Source organism: Callithrix jacchus, chromosome 17 (assembly GCF_049354715.1).
Source record: "Callithrix jacchus isolate 240 chromosome 17, calJac240_pri, whole genome shotgun sequence".
Lineage (NCBI taxonomy): Eukaryota > Metazoa > Chordata > Mammalia > Primates > Cebidae > Callithrix > Callithrix jacchus.
Window position 1 is genome coordinate 29,667,077 of NC_133518.1, and position 15,678 is coordinate 29,682,754.

Sequence of the window (15,678 nt, forward strand, 5' to 3'; positions counted from 1 at the left end):
ACCTCCACCTCCTGGGTTCAAGCAATTCTCCTGCCTCAGCCTCCTTAGTAGCTGGGATTACAGGTGCACACCACTATGTCTGGCTAATTTTTTATGTGTTTTTAGTGGAGACAGGGTTTTGCCATGTCAGCCTGGCTGGTCTCAAACTTCTGACCTCAGGTGATCCACCCGCCTCAGCCTCCCAAAGTGTTGGGATTACAGGCATGAGCCATTGAGCCAAGCAACTTTTTTTTTTAATTTATGACGACCATTCTAAAATACAAATGTTGCTGGGCGCAGTATACTCCCAGCACTTTGGGAGGCTGAGGTGGGTTGATCACTTGAACTCAGGAGTTTGAGACCAGCCGGGGCAACATAGTGAAATCCTATCTCTACTAAAAATACAAAAATTTACTGGGCGTGGTGGCAGGCACCAGTAGTCCCAGCTACTCGGGAGGCTAAGGCAGCAGAATCACTGGAACCCAGGAGGCGGAGACTGTAGTGAGCTGAGATCACACCACTGCACTCCAGCCTGGGCAACAGAGCAAGACTCCGCCCCTAAAAAAAAATACAAATCTGATTATTTTATGGCCCCCTCAACTGCTCTCAGGGTAAACTCCAAAGTTCTAACATTTCTTATTAGGCACTTGTAGGTTTGGCTAGCTCCTGTTTACCCTCAAACTTCTGACCTCAGGTGATCCACCCGCCTCAGCCTCCCAAAGTGTTGGGATTACAGGCATGAGCAGCCTGCCTCTTACCACTGCCCCCATCACTCTACCCTCTAGCCATTTTAAACTGATTCAATTCCATAAACATGACATGTTCTTTCTTGACGTGGCCTTTTGCACATAAGTATCTTCTGTGTGGAATATTTCTGATTCCCTCCCCACAACTCTGAAGTCTTGCATTACGTGTCTCCTCCTCTTGTGATTCCATAACCCTTTCTTCTTCATTAATACTCGCCACCTTCTGGCGAGTATTAATGTGTTCACTTGTGTCTGTCTTTTATGTGTTCACTTGTGTCTGTCCACAGAAAGACCCTGACAACAGTATCACCCCAATGGCAATGAGCAAAACCAGCACTCGAATCCTCGTTTCTAAATACCATGCTCCAGCAAGAGAAACCAGGGCTTCTGGTTTAGAAATGGCTGATTTGGGGACCAAGGAAGAGATAAGATAACTAGGAATAACTTTTTGCACCAGAAGTAAGGAAATGTTCAGGGAATGATGGGGACATGTCAGAAGGACACAGAAGTCAGCTTGAAAGAGCTTTTACTGGCCAAATCAAAAACAATATGTCAAAATAAACAATGATACTAAACATCATATCCACTGAATCGATTAGGAATATATCAGTCTTTGCCAATATAAACAAATGAATGATTAAATGGAGAGAAGAGAAAGTTCTTCCTTATAATGGAATGTTGACTAATAAACATAGAAGGAATGGTTGAATTAGAAAATCATTTTGGAACCATCATAAAAATAATAAATTTAGGCAGTAAGCATCAATGGATACTAAAATTAGTGGGGGAAAGATGGATAAGGGAACAGGTTTTATTTACATTGTCTCAAAGTATCTCCCCACAAAATAATTATCAAATATACAAGGAAAAAGAGTAACTTTACAATGGGGAAACATGAAGACATGTCTTTACCCAAGTGATCAAAGTTACATCAAGAATAAATCAACGTCATGTGTCACTTGATGGATACAGTGAGATGTGCACAGTATTATTTTAGTAGTGTCTTGCTTAAAATGCATAACCTGAATTTAATCATGTATAAACATTAGACAAACCCAAATGGAGGCACAATCCATAAAATAGCTAGTCTGTAATTGTTCCACTCATCTGTGTCTATATAACAACCCCCAACCTAGTGGCTTAAAACTACAACACTATTTTGCTGCTATTTGGGCAGGCTTCAGCAGGGGCAGCTTTTCATCACCCTGTTGTGTCAGCTGGCACAGCCCAAAGCCCAACCCCAGTAGGCCTTAGCTAGAGTAGCTCAAGGGCTAGAAGCTGGAATCATCTGAAGGCTTTCTCACGCACATCTCTGATACCTCAAACAGCTGAGGACACTCAAACACCTGAGGGCTACCACAGTTGTAGTCTTCCTGGCATCTCTACCTCTATGTGGTCTATCACAGCTACTTCAGGTTAACTGGATTTCCTAGATGTCAGCTCAGGACTTCCACATAGAGTGTGGGAGTGGGTGGTGAGGGGTGGGCAGTGAGATACCAAGCACGAGGTAGAAGCTTTGTGGTCTTTTCTATTCTAGCCTTAGAAGTTACACAGGTTGGGCTGGGTGCAGTGGCTCACACCTGTAATCCCAGCACTTTGGGAGGCCGAGGCGGGTGGATCACGAAGTCAAGAGATTGAGACCATCCTGGTCAACAAGGTGAAACCTCGTCTCTACTAAAAATACAAAAAATTAGCTGGGCATGGTGGCGCATGCCTGTAATCCCAGCTACTAAGGAGGCTGAAGCAGGAGAATTGCCTGAACCCAGGAGGCAGAGGTTGCAGTGAGCCGAGATTCTGCCATTGCACTCCAGCCTGGATAACAAGAGCGAAACTCCGTCTCAAAAAAAAAAAAAATTACACAGGTTTACTTCCCTGCATTCTATTAATTGAATGTATCACAAGACCCACCCAGATTTAAGGAGAGTGTTCTGGAAGAACATGTGGAACTAAAAACATGGTTCAATGCTTGGAAAAGAAAATTAGCCGCAGTAGTCCAGGTGTGTTGCCTCACAGCTGTAATCTTAGCAATTTGGGAGGCCCAGGCAGGTGGAACACTTGAGGTCAGGAGTTTGAGACCAACCTGGCCAGCATGGTGAAACCCCATCTCTACTAAAAATATAAATATTAGCCGGACGTGGTGGCGCACGCCTGTAGTCCCAGCTACTTGAGAGGCTGAGGTACAAGAATTACTTGAACCCAGGAGCCAGAGGTTGCAATGAGCTGAGATGGTACCACTGCACTCCAGCCTGGGCGACAGAGTGAGACTCTTTCTCAAAAAAAAAAAAAACAAATGATTAAAAAAAAATTCTCACAAGAGTCCTATATAATGGGTGATATTATTATACTTTTTTTTTCTTCTTCTTGGAGCTTTTCTCTTGTGACCCAGGCTGGAATGCAATGGCACCATCTCAGCTCACTGCAACCTCCACCTCTCAGGTTCAAGCAATTCTTCTGCCTCAGCCTCCTGGCTAGTATAGCTGGGTTTACAGGCTTGCACCACCATTCCTGGCTAATTTTGTATTTTTAGTAGAGATGGTGTTTCACCATGTTGGCCAAGCTAGTCTCGAACTCCTGACCTCAGGTGGTGCATCCTCCTCGGCCTCTCAAAGTGCTAGAATTACAGGAGTAAACCACCATGACTGGCCTAGATTTTATAAGCTTGTCACCCTTTTATGATTGAGAAAACACAGAAATTAACTAGCCTGAGCCCAGTTCAGTAAACCACAGAACTGAGATTCAAAGCAAGCTAACTCGTTCTAGCTTTTATATTGTTTGTTAAACATTCAAAATATACCTAACCAAAGAATCTCTAAAGGCAAAAGCATTACTGGGAAATTTTTCATTTTCTTTTCTTTTTTTTTAGATGGAGTCTCACTCTGTAGCCCAGGCTGTAGTGCAGTGGCACAATCTCGGCTCACTGTAACTTTTGCTTCCCCAGCTCAAGCAATTTTCCTTCCTCAGCCTCCCAGGTAGCTTGAATTTCAGGCACCTGCCATCAAGCCAGGCTAATTTTTTGTATTTTTAGTAGAAATGTGTTTCACCATGTTGGTCAGGCTAGTCTCAAACTCCTAACCTCAGATAATCCCCGCCCACCCCACCTTGGTCTCCCAAAGTGCTAGGATAACCTCAGGCCACCATACTTAGACTGAAATTAGATCTTAAAAATGCTTTCTGTTGGCTGGTGTGGTGGCTCATGCGTATAATTCCAGTACTTTGGGAGGCTGAGGTGAGTGAATCACAAGGTCAGGAGTTTAAGACCAGCCTGGCCAACATGTTGAAACTCTGTCTTTGCTAAAAATACAAAAATAAGCTGGGTGTGGTGGCATGCCTATAATCCCAGCTACTCATTGCACTCCAGCTCTGGGCAACAGAGCAAGACTCCATCTTGGGGAAAAAAAAGGGGATGGGGGGAGATATACTCCAATGTGTAGATGACATTTTATTTGAGTCCCACTGAAGAGGACTCAAATAAAAATGCCATTCAAGTCCTAAACTTCCTGTAAAAAAGAGGGTCTTCTCCATCCAAGACCCAGATTTCTTTTCTTTTTTTTGAGATGGAGTCTCACTCTTGTTGCCCAGGCTGAAGTGCAATGGCGTGATCTTGGCTCACTGAGATCTCCGCCTCCCGGGTTCAAGCAATTCTCCTGCCTCAGCCTCCTGAATAGCTGGGATTACAGGCATGTGCCACCACGCCTCGCTAATTTTGTATTTTTAGTAGCGACAGGGTTTCACCATGTTGGGCAGGCTGGTCTCGAACTCCTGACCTCAGGTGATCCACCTGCCTTGGCCTCCCAAAGTGTTGGGATTACAGGCGTGAGCCACCTCGCCCAGCCTCTTCTGGTTTTTGTTTGTTTGAGACAGTGTGGCTCTGTCACCCAGGCTGGAGTGCAGTGTTGTGATCTCAGCCCACTGAAACCTCCCTTGCCCTAGTTCAAGCGATTCTCCTACCTTAGCCTCCAGAGTAGCTGGGACTACAGGCATACACTACCTCACCAAGCTAATTTTTTTATTTTTAGTAGTGACAGGGTTTCACCATGTTGACCAGGCTGGTCTCAAACTCCTGACCTCAGGTGATTCTCCCACCTCAGCCTCCCAAAGTGCTGGGATTACAGGCATGGGCCACTGCACCCAGCTTCAAGACCCAGATTTCTAAACTTTAAAGTAAAATATCTGGAATACATCCTAAGCCCAGGAAACTGAAACTTGACCATCAGACAAAAAGAGACTTAAAAAACAGAACTTTAACAAAAAAAAACCTCAGAACTTTCCTGAATATGGCAGGATTTTACAGAATTTGGATCCCAGGATTTGGGCTCATTGCTAAGCAGTTATATGAGGCCCTAAGGAGGGTCAGAGCATGGCCTTAAATGATCAAAAAAAGAAGAGGTTTTACCCTCTAGCTAAACAAGGGCGGGTGGGGGTGGGGGGTGGGGGGGTGGTTTGCGGAATAATAAACCACACCTATTGTTCTTACATTAACAACTCAGGATTAAACTACAAGTTCAAAATATTTACCAACAGCCTACCTGGCTACATAATTTTAATAGTTCCACTACTCAACCCATCTGGGACTTCATCAAAGGATACCTACCAAGTGTGACATCGTTCCTACCTTTCCTAGGAACTTTAATAACTATCTTATTACTACTAATCTTTGGTCTTTGCTTGTTTAACCTCCTTGTAAAGTCTGTCTTCTAGGTTGCAGCAGTTCAATGCCAAAATAATGGTAATATGAAGATTGCAGCCAGTGCCTGCCTCATATTCAGACTCTCCTGATGCTCCACCCTTGGGACCCTCAGACCAAGCAGTCAGAGATTTCCATACCCTCGATAGGCAGGGCCAATGTTGCATTCAAATACATAAGATTGACCTCCTCCCTCATCAATCCTGAAAAATAAAAAGTAGTAATCTCTGAGGGTGGAAAATGAGACAAGAATAATACAGGATGGTTGCAGAAAAATTACAAAAAAATTCCAGGCAGCAGTTTCACATAAGTAACAAGAAAAAAAAAATTTGTTAAAATAGCTGCATAATGTAGAGGCTAATAAGACTCTAAAAACCAGCGTGTGGGCCAAACTTGCTAAGACCAGCAGGACACAACATGGCCCTGGATTTGATCTAGGTTTCACCTAGGACTTAATTATATGCTTATTTACTTACTAAGTCACACACTCACCTGTGCCATGACAGTCCCATATTTGGTTAAAAACTGGATGGCACTACAGTTCTGAGAAATCTCCACTTTTTTCCAGGATTCTTCATAAATATTCCATTCCTTGGTTAAAGAAATTCATAAAGATAAAAACCTCACATTGGGCTGTGTGACTCCCGAGTATGTTCACACTCCCCTTTCTTGTATGTGTAATTTTTTCTTTGCAATAAACCTCCACACTTTTGTAACCGCTCAATGGGTTCATCTTGCTTGCTGCCTAAACAGAACCAATTTATCAAGATGGGAATTGCAATAGAGAAAGAGTAATTAACGCAGAGCCGGCAGTGTGGGAGACCAGAGTTTTATTAGTCAAATCAGTCTCCCTAAGCATTCAGGGATCAGAGTTTGGGTTTTTTTGTTGTTTTTTTTTCTCACCAAAATCAGGTGGAATAAGGGATCAGCGTTTTCAAGGACAAATTAGTGGGTGGGGGGGAGCCAGTGAGCCTCGAGTGCTGATTGGTCAGGTCAGAGATGAAATCGTAAGGAGTCCAACCTGTCTTCTTGCACTGAGTCAGTTCCTGGATGGGGGGCACAAGATCAGATGAGGCAGTTTATCAGTCTGGGTGGTGCCAGCTGAAGCTGATCCATCAAGGACAGGGTCTTCAAAATATCTCAAGTGCTGGCCTTAGGTTTAATTAATTAATTAATTAATTTATGATGGAGTTTTGCTCTTGTTGCCCAGGCTGGAATGCAATGTCGTGATCCTGGCTCACAGCAACCTCTGCTTCCCAGGTTCAAGCGATTCTCCTGCTTCAGCCTCCTGGGTAGCTGGAATTACAGGCATGCGCCACCACACCCAGCTATTTTTTTGTATTTGTAGTGGAGACGGGGTTTTTCCATGTTGGTCAGGCTGGTCTCCAACTCCAAACCTCCGGTGATCGGCCTGCCTCGGCCTCCCAAAGTGCTACGATTACAGGTGTGAGCCACCACACCTAGACTATAATAGTGATTTTTATCCCCAGGACCAGTTTGGGGAGGGTCAGAATCTTGTATCCTCCAGCTGCATGACTCCTAAACCATAATTTATAATCTTTTGACTAATCTGTTAGGCCTACAAAGGCAGTCTACTCCCCAGGCAAGAAGAGGATTTTTTTTTTGGGAAAGGGCTGTTACCATTTCTGCTTCAAACTATAAACTATAAACTAAGTTCCTCCCAAAACTAGTTTGGCCAATGCCCAGGAATGAACTAGGACAGCTTGGAGATCTGAGGCAAGATGGAGTTGGTCAGGTCAGATCCCTTTTACTGTCTCAGTAATAATCTTGCAGTTATGGTTTCACTTTTATTATTCCCCAACTAATCCTTGAATTCCTTCTTGGGAAGATGTCAAGAGCCCCCACCAGCATTTGGGGACCTCCCCTAACCGAGAGATATCAATAAGACCTAACAATCCTATTCCTAGGTGTTTACCCAAGAGAGATGAAAAGATAGATTTACACAAAACCTGTATCCAAATGTTTATAGTGACATTATTCATAACCACAAAAAATGGGAAACAATCCAAATGTTCTTCAACTGGTCAGTAGATCCGGTACATCCATACAATGGAGTATTATGGAGTATTACTGGGGAGAAAAAAGGAGGCAGGGGATGCGAGACAACAACATCAATGAATCTCAGTGCATCATGACTAAAAGAAGACACACTCAAAGGCTACATTTTGTATGATTCCATTTACATGACATTTTGGAAAAGGCAAAGCTATAGGGAGAAAAAAATAGATCAGTGGTTATCAGAGGTTGGGGAAGCTGACTTCAGATGGGGACAAAGGTATGTAGTCTTTGGAGCTGACAGACCTATCCCATATCTTGATTGTGGTGGTGGTTTTATGACTATGTGTTTGTTAAAACTCATAGAACCGGGGTTATGGGTACACCAAAATCTCAGAAATCACCACTAATGAACTTATTCATGTAACCAAACACCACTCATTCCCCCAAAAGCCTAGGAAAAAAAAAATATTTTTTTGAGACTGAGTCTCTCCCTGTAGCCCAGGCTGGAGTATAGTGGCATGATCTTGGTTCACTGTAACCTCCATCTCCCAGGTTCAAGCAATCTTCTCACCTCAGCCTCTGGAGTACCTGGGATTATAGGTGTGCGCCACTATGTTCAGCTAATGTATGTTTGTTTGTTTTTTCTTGAGACAGAGTCCAGGCTGGAGTGCAGTGGTGTGATCTTAGCTCACAGCAACCTCTGCCTCCCTGGTTCAAGCAATTCTCCTGCCTCAACCTCCTAAGTAGCTGGGACTACAGGCACCCACCACCATGCCCAGCTAATTTTTTTTTTTTTTTGTATTTTTAGTACATATGGGGTTTCACTATGTTGGCCAGGCTGTTCTTGAACTCCTGACCTCATGATCCACCTGCCTTGGCCTCCCAAAGTGCTGGGATTACAGGCATGAGCCACCATGCCTAGCCTAAACCTACGGAAATTTAAAAAACAAAACAAATCCAAAAACCTCATAGGGCCGGGCATGGTTGCTTACGTCTGCAATCCCAGCAGTTTGGGAGGCCAAAGCAGGCAAATCACTTGAGATCAGCCTGGCCAACATGGCAAAACCCCATCTCCACTAAATATACAGAAATTAGCTTGGTGTGGTGGCCCAGCTACTCAGGAAGCTGAGGCATGAGAATTGCTTGAACCTGGGAGATGGAAGTTGCAGTGAGCGAAGATCACAGCACTGTACTCCAGCCTGGGCAACAGAGCAAGACTCTTGTCTCAGAAGAAAACAAAAGGCCAGGCACGGTGGCTCACGCCTGTAATTCCAGCACTTTGGGAGGCCAAAGCAAGTGGATTACCTGAGGTCAGGATTTGGAGACCAGCTTGGCTAACGTGGTGAAACCCAGTCTCTACCAAAAATACAAAATGTGGTGGCAGGTACCTGTAATCCCAGCTACTCAGGAGGCTGAGCCAGGAGATTCACCTGAACCCAGGAGGCGAAGATTGCAGTGAGCCCAGATTGCGCCACTGCACTCCAGCCTGGGCAACAGATCGAGACTCTATCTCAAAAACAAAACAAATCAAAAAAACCTCATAGAACCATACACTGAAAAGGGCCAACTTTGCTGGATATAAATTATACCTCAATAAACCTGATTCCCACCTCAAAAATAAACAATTTAAAAATTCTGAGGAATATATCAAAGACAAGTCAGATATTAGTGAACTGACTGGAAAACCAGAGAAGAAATCTACAAACAGACATAGGTATATGAAGGGTCCACTAGATGGTAGTATTAATTTTTGTAATAGAGCCTAGGAAAAACTTGAAGCAAAGATGTCACAGCCGTGGCAGTAGAGTAGTTTTTTGAAAAATGTTCTTGAAGTTTATTGCTATAATTCCTGATGCCTAGTATTACGTCGCCTTGATTTTTGTGTTTTTGCTAAGTTGGGTGTCCTGAACTTCCACTGATTCTGGGAGGCCATGAACATCCTTCCAGTAAAATTCTGTTTTTATTTTGTTTCTAAAACAGACTAGCAGTATTAATAGTAGCAGTTAACCAATTTGTTTGTTTTCCAAAGAAAAGGGGAAATTATATTAACTGAAGTGAGTTGGGGGAATTGAAAATGCAAAAAAAACCCCAGCTATTCATGACAGTATGGGCTGAAGGTCCCAGGCAGTATCAGTTTTGTTTTCATTGTGATAGTAATGTTCGTTCCACATTTGCTGAAGAACTTTGAGAGCCTGGTGGGGGTGGGTTCCCAGGTTTGGAGAGAAATGTTTCAGTTTGTGTTGGAAGGACACTACCACTAAGTCTTCTGAGAAGACAACAATTCGGGCATGGCCTAGCCATGAATACTTGTCTCTACTCTTCATTTAGCATTAGCAGGGGTGGCTCAACTTGGGGCTGGAGGATTCTCTTCCAAGATAGCTCACACACAGGGCTGGCGATTTGGTGCTGTTGATTGGGAGCTCAGTCAGTGCTGCAAGCTGCAGGCCTTAGTTCCTTTCCATATAGCCTTTCCCTTAGTTCATGGGACCCAGTTCCAGGAGTGAGTGTCTCAAGAGAAAGAAAGTTAAAATTTTCAGCTTCTTAAGACCTTGGCCTGGAAATTAGCCCAGCAACACCTTAGCTGTATTCTGTTGGTCAGTCATGTGTAAATTCAAGGGAAGGGGACCAGGCGTGGTGGCTCACGCCTGTAATCACAGCACTTTGGGAGGCCTAGGTGGGTGGATCACCTGAGGTCAGGGGTTCAAGACCAGCTTGGGCAAAATGGTGAGGTGCCCCCCGACCCCCATCCCCAGTCTCTACTAAAAATACAAAAATTAGCTGGGTGTGGAAGTGTGCACCTGTAGTCCCAGCTTCTTGGGAGGCTGAGATGGGAGAACTGCTTGAATCTGGGAGATGGAGGTTGCAGTGAGCTGAGATCATGCCGCTGCTCTCTATTGTGCTCCAACCTGGAAGATAGAGTGAGACCCAGTCGGAAAAAAAAAAAAAAAAATTCAAGGGAAGGGGTGTGGACTCTGCATCTCAAAGGGAGAAGTGATAAACAGTTTGGGATTTATGTGTTAAAACTGCCACTCCAGGTTCAGAGAAAACAATTTCAGTTATTTATGGCTTCTCTAAAAAGTCTTGCGAGTTTTGATGTGGAATATATATTATGAATGACTGGCTGGCTTACGATGTGTAATACTTGGCATCACATTACATTGCCACATACATCTCAGTTAAACCAGGACTGTACCATATTTTAAATCAGAATTTCCTGACCCATTCCTCACCCCCAACCTGCTTTTGGTCAAAATTTAGCTCCTGGATGCGCTGTGGCTCATGACTGTAATCCCAGCACTTTAGGAGGCAGAGGTGAGCAGATCACCTGAGGTTGAGAGTTCAAGACCAGCCTGACCAAGATGGAGAAACCCCCATCTCTACTAAAAATACAAAATTAGCCAGGCGTATGCCTGTAATCCCAGCTACCCGGGAGGCTGAGGCAGGAGAATTGCTTGAACCCAGGAGGCAGAAGTTGCGGTGAGCCAAGGTAGTGCCATTGTACTCCAGCCTGGGCAACAAGAGCAAAACTTCATTAAAAAAAAAAATTAGCTCCTCAAGAGATGACCTGACCAAGAGGGATTTGGTATCTATTTGGTGCAGTATTAACAGTCGAATGTCAGCTCTGGATAACCCTGTAGTAGAGAAAGGCATAAAGAATGAAAACAATCATAAATATTATAAGACATATATGGGAACTATTTTGTATTTAATTTTTTAGCCTAAACCTGTTCAGGGGAATAAATCTCAAGGATCAGTTTGGTCAATTTAGTTAACCAAGAGGCCTTCAACAAATAAATGGACTGTTTCATCTTTTTTTTTTTCTTTTTGAGACTGAGTCTCACTCTGTCACCCAGACTGGAGTGCAGTGGTGTGATCTCAGCTCACGGCATCTACCACCTCCCAGATTCAAGCGATTCTCCTGCCTGAGCCTAAGGAGTAGCTGGGATTATCAAGCACCCACCACTATGCCTGGCAAATTATTGTATTTTCAGTAGAGATGAGGTTTCACCATGTTGGCCAGGCTACAATCTAACTCCTGACCTCAGGTGATCCACCCACCTCGGCCTTCTCAAGTGCTGGGATTACAGGCGTGTACCACTGTGCAGCCAAATCATCTTTTTTTGATCGATACAAGATGTGTTAGCTATTGTACAGCCTTTCTTAGTTGGCCTGTAAATAGTAAAAGGTAATATTATTTTTGACTTTTGAGACAGGGTCTTGCTCTGTTGCCCACACTAGATTGCAGTAGCACAAACATATCTCACTATAGTCACAACTTCTTAGGCCCAAGTTATCCTCCCACTCAGCCTCTCATGTAGCTGGGACCACAGGTACACGCTACCATGCCTGGCTAATTTTCTTTTTTTTTTGAGATGGAGTTTTGCTCTTATCGCCCAGGCTGGAGTGCAACGGCACAATCATGGCTCACTGCAACCTCCGCCTCCCAGGTTCAAGCGATTCTCCTACCTCAGCCTCCTGAGTAGCCAGGTCTACAGGTCTGTGCCACCATGCCCAGCTAATTTTTGTATTTTTAGTAGAGATGGGGTTTCACCACATTGGCCAGCATTGTCCTGATCTCTTTATCTTGTGATCCGTCCACCTCAGCCACCCAAAGTGCTGGGATTACATGCTAATTTTTTTATTTTTTGTAGAGACAGCATCTCACCATGTTGCCCAGGTGGTCTCAAACTCCTGGGCTCAGGTGATCCTACTATCTCGGCATCCCAAAGTGTTGGGATTACAGGCATGAGCCACTGTATTTGGCCTATTTGGGACTATTTCAGACAAGACATTCAGATTAGTCTGTGGGGTCTCTTAACATAGTGTGATCAGATGTTTTAGTTTAGAAACTCCTAGCCAGGGTAGAATCAGGGTAGAATCCTGTGTCCTGGACTCCTGGCAAGGTAACTGAGTTTTTTAAAAATGATGAGTTACTGAGAGATTTATTTTGAATACTTGAAAAGGCAGGATGGTGATATAGTAAGTACAAAAAGGCCATCTGAATATGCAAGAATACTCCTGAGGGTTTATACTGAGGAGATAATTTATGGTAACCCATAGATACCAATTTTTTTTTTATGGAATCTTGTTCTGTTGCACAAGCTGGAGTGCAGTGGCAAGATCTCGGCTCACTGCAGCCTCCACCTCCTGTGTTCAAGCCATTCTCCTTTCTCAGCCTCCTGGGTAACTGGGATTACAGGCATGCACCACCACAACCAGCTAATTTTTGTATTTTTAGTAGAGATAGGGTTTCATTGTGTGGGCCAGGCTGGTCTCGAACTCCTGAGCTCAGGTGACCCCACCCACCTTGGCCTTCCAAAGTGCTGAGATTATAGGCGTGAGCCACTGCACTCAGCCAATTTTTGTTATAACTTCTAAATATCATTCTAAAGTAATTGGACTATAACTTGTTTCAGTAGTTCATGTTCCTTTTCATCCTTGATGTCGCTAGGATTTTTTTGAGGCTCTAGGATGTAAGAGTAGCTAAGTTATCAGAGTCCAGAGGTATATAGAGTAGGTATGCCAAGGTTAATAGTATTAACTATAGCTATAAATTAATATATAATTTTATATGTAATAGAACTATAGTTAGTAGTATCTATAATAATAACCCATAGGTTTTAGGGGCTAGAAAAATAAATATAGCAGATACAGTATTTTACATATTTGTAACACACCAATATACTTCCATTGGCCCCTCTGCTCAAGCCAGAATTACACTATTTCCTTCATAAAATTTCTTTTTTTTTCCTTGCCTGCTCCCCCAAATTTTTCTAATTAAGAAAAAGTTAAAGGCTGGGTGTGGTGGCTCACACCTATAATCCCAGTACTTTGGGAGGCCAAGGTGGGCAGATCACTTGAGGTCAGCAGTTCAAGACCAGCCTGGCCAACATGATAAAACCCTGTGTCTACTAAAAATATGAAAAAATTAGTCAGGCATGGTGGTGCACATCTTTAATTCCAGCTACTGGGGAGGCTAAGGAAGGAGAATCACCTGAACTAGGGAGGTGGAGGTTTTAGTGATACAAGATTGCATCATTGTACTCCAGCCTAGATAATGGAGTGAGACTGTCTCAAAAAAAAAAAAAAAAAAAAAGAAGAAAAGAAAAAAGAAAAGAAAAAGAAAGCCTTTAAAATCTGCAGAAACCAGATATGGTAGCTTACACCTATAATCCCAGCACATTGGGAAGATGAGGCAGGAGGATTGCCTGAGCCCAGCAGTTCAAGACCACTACAGGCAATATAGCAAGACTCCATCTCTACAGATAAATAAAATATTTATCTGGGCATAGTGGTGCATGCCTGTAGTACCAGCTACAAGGGAAGCTGAGGTAGGAGGATTGCTTGAACCTGAAAGTTTGAGTTTGCAGTGAGCCGTGATCGTGCCACTGCATTCCAGACTGGGTGACAGAGCAAGGCCCTGCCCCAACCAAACCAAATCAAAGCAAACCAAATCTAAAGATAAATTACTACATATAATTGCTAAGATAATAGAATAAAACTTCCCTGAACTAGAGAATGACTTTTATCTTCGGATTAACTGAAATGGTTCACTCATTCCCAAGCTGGTAGTTTTAATATATGTCTACAAATTCTTTTGTTTTGGTTTTTTGAGACAGAGTCACACTCTTGTCATCCAGGCTGGAGGGCAATAGTACAATCTCAGTTCACTGCAACCTGTGCCTCTGGGTTAAAGCAATTCTCCTGCCTCAGCCTCCCAAGTAGCTGGGATTACAAGTGCCTGCCACCATGTCCAGCTAATTTTTGTATATTTAGTAGAGACAGGGTTTCACCATGTTGGCCAGGCTGGTCTTGAACTTCTGACCTCAGGTAATCTGCCTGCCTTGACCTCCCAAGGTCTGGGGTTACAGGTGTGAGCCACTGCACCTGGCCTACAAGTTCCCTTTTTTTTTTTTTAAATTTTACATTAAGTTCTGGGATACATGTGCTAAATGTGCAGGTTTGTTACATAAGTATACATGTGCCACGGTGGTTTGCTGCATCTATGTACCCATCATCTAGGTTTTGTTTTTGTTTTTTTTTTTGAGACAGAGTCTCCATCTGTCACCCAGGCTGGAGTGCAGTGGCCTGATCTCTGCTCATTGCAACCTCTACCTCCCAGGTTCAATCGATTCTCCTGCCTCAGCCTCCCGACTAATTTTTTATATTTTTAATGGAGATGGGAATTCATCGTGTTAGCCAGGATGGCCTCCATCTCCTGCCGTCGTGATCTGCCCGCCTTGGCCTCCCAAAGTGCTGGGATTACAGATGTGAGCCATGGCACCCTGCCCTACCATCTAGGTTTTAAGCCCTGCATGCATTAGATATTTGTCCTAATGCTCTCCCTCCCTTTTCCCCCGACCCTGGACAGGCTGCAGTGTGTGCTGTTCCCCTCCCTGTGTCCATGTGTTCTCATTGTTTGACTCCCACTTATGAGTGAGAACATATGGTGTATGGTTTTCTGTTCCTTTGTTAAGTTTGCTGAGTATGGTGATTTCCAGCTTCATCCATGTCTCTGCATAGGACACAAACTTATTCTTTTTTATGGCTGCATAGTATTCCATGGTGTATAGGTGCCACATTTTCTTTATCCAGTGTTATCATTGATTGGCATTTGGATTGGTTCTAAGTCTTTGCTACTATAAATAGTGCTGCTATAAACATATGTGTGCACGTGTCTTTGTAACAGAATGATTTATAATCCTTTGGGTATGTATATATAGCCAGTAATGGGATTGCTGGGTCAAATGGTATTTCTGGTTCTAAATCCTTGAGGAATCACCGTCTTCCACAATGGTTGAACTAACTTACACTCCCACCAACAGCGTAAAAGCATTCCTATTTCTCCACATCCTCGCCAGCATCTGTTGTTTCCTGACTTTTTAACGAGTGATCCAACCACCAACGTAATTAGAGTTGGTTACCAAGTGTCCCTATCAGTCTTCCACCACGAGGGAGAAACGGACTGCAGACAAACCTAGCACCCCTTGAGCAGTTCAATTCGTACCATAAATACGTAGGCACCGTAAGGCACGTGCTTCTCCAGTTAGGACTTTTTCAACCCTTTTTGGGGCACAAGGCGACCTTGGATCCTGATACAAAAACTTCGCAAACTTCTCCTCCTTTCTGGACGGCCCGTGGCCCACGAAAGCAGCAGCAAGGCACAATTCCCAGCCTAGAGTTCAGGAACTGCCTGTCATCAGCACAACCACGAAACCTACAGCCGCGGAGACTACAGACCCAGAGTGA

General features: G+C 43.7%; 1 long non-coding RNA gene across 4 annotated transcripts; it reads right to left on the bottom strand.

Annotated features, from left to right (window-relative positions):
* Positions 1–6,328: 6,328 nt before the first annotated feature.
* Positions 6,329–15,663, bottom strand: LOC103788761 (uncharacterized). Of its 4 annotated transcripts, none has more exons than XR_013528515.1 (3): positions 15,437–15,663; positions 10,227–10,334; positions 6,329–6,455 (listed from the first exon to the last, which is right to left on the bottom strand). It is a non-coding gene; the product is annotated as an uncharacterized LOC103788761 (long non-coding RNA). The 4 variants fall into 4 exon arrangements; XR_013528517.1 differs by lacking the exon at positions 6,329–6,455 and adding an exon at positions 6,584–6,705; XR_013528516.1 differs by lacking the exon at positions 6,329–6,455 and adding an exon at positions 7,379–7,500.
* Positions 15,664–15,678: the final 15 nt, after the last annotated feature.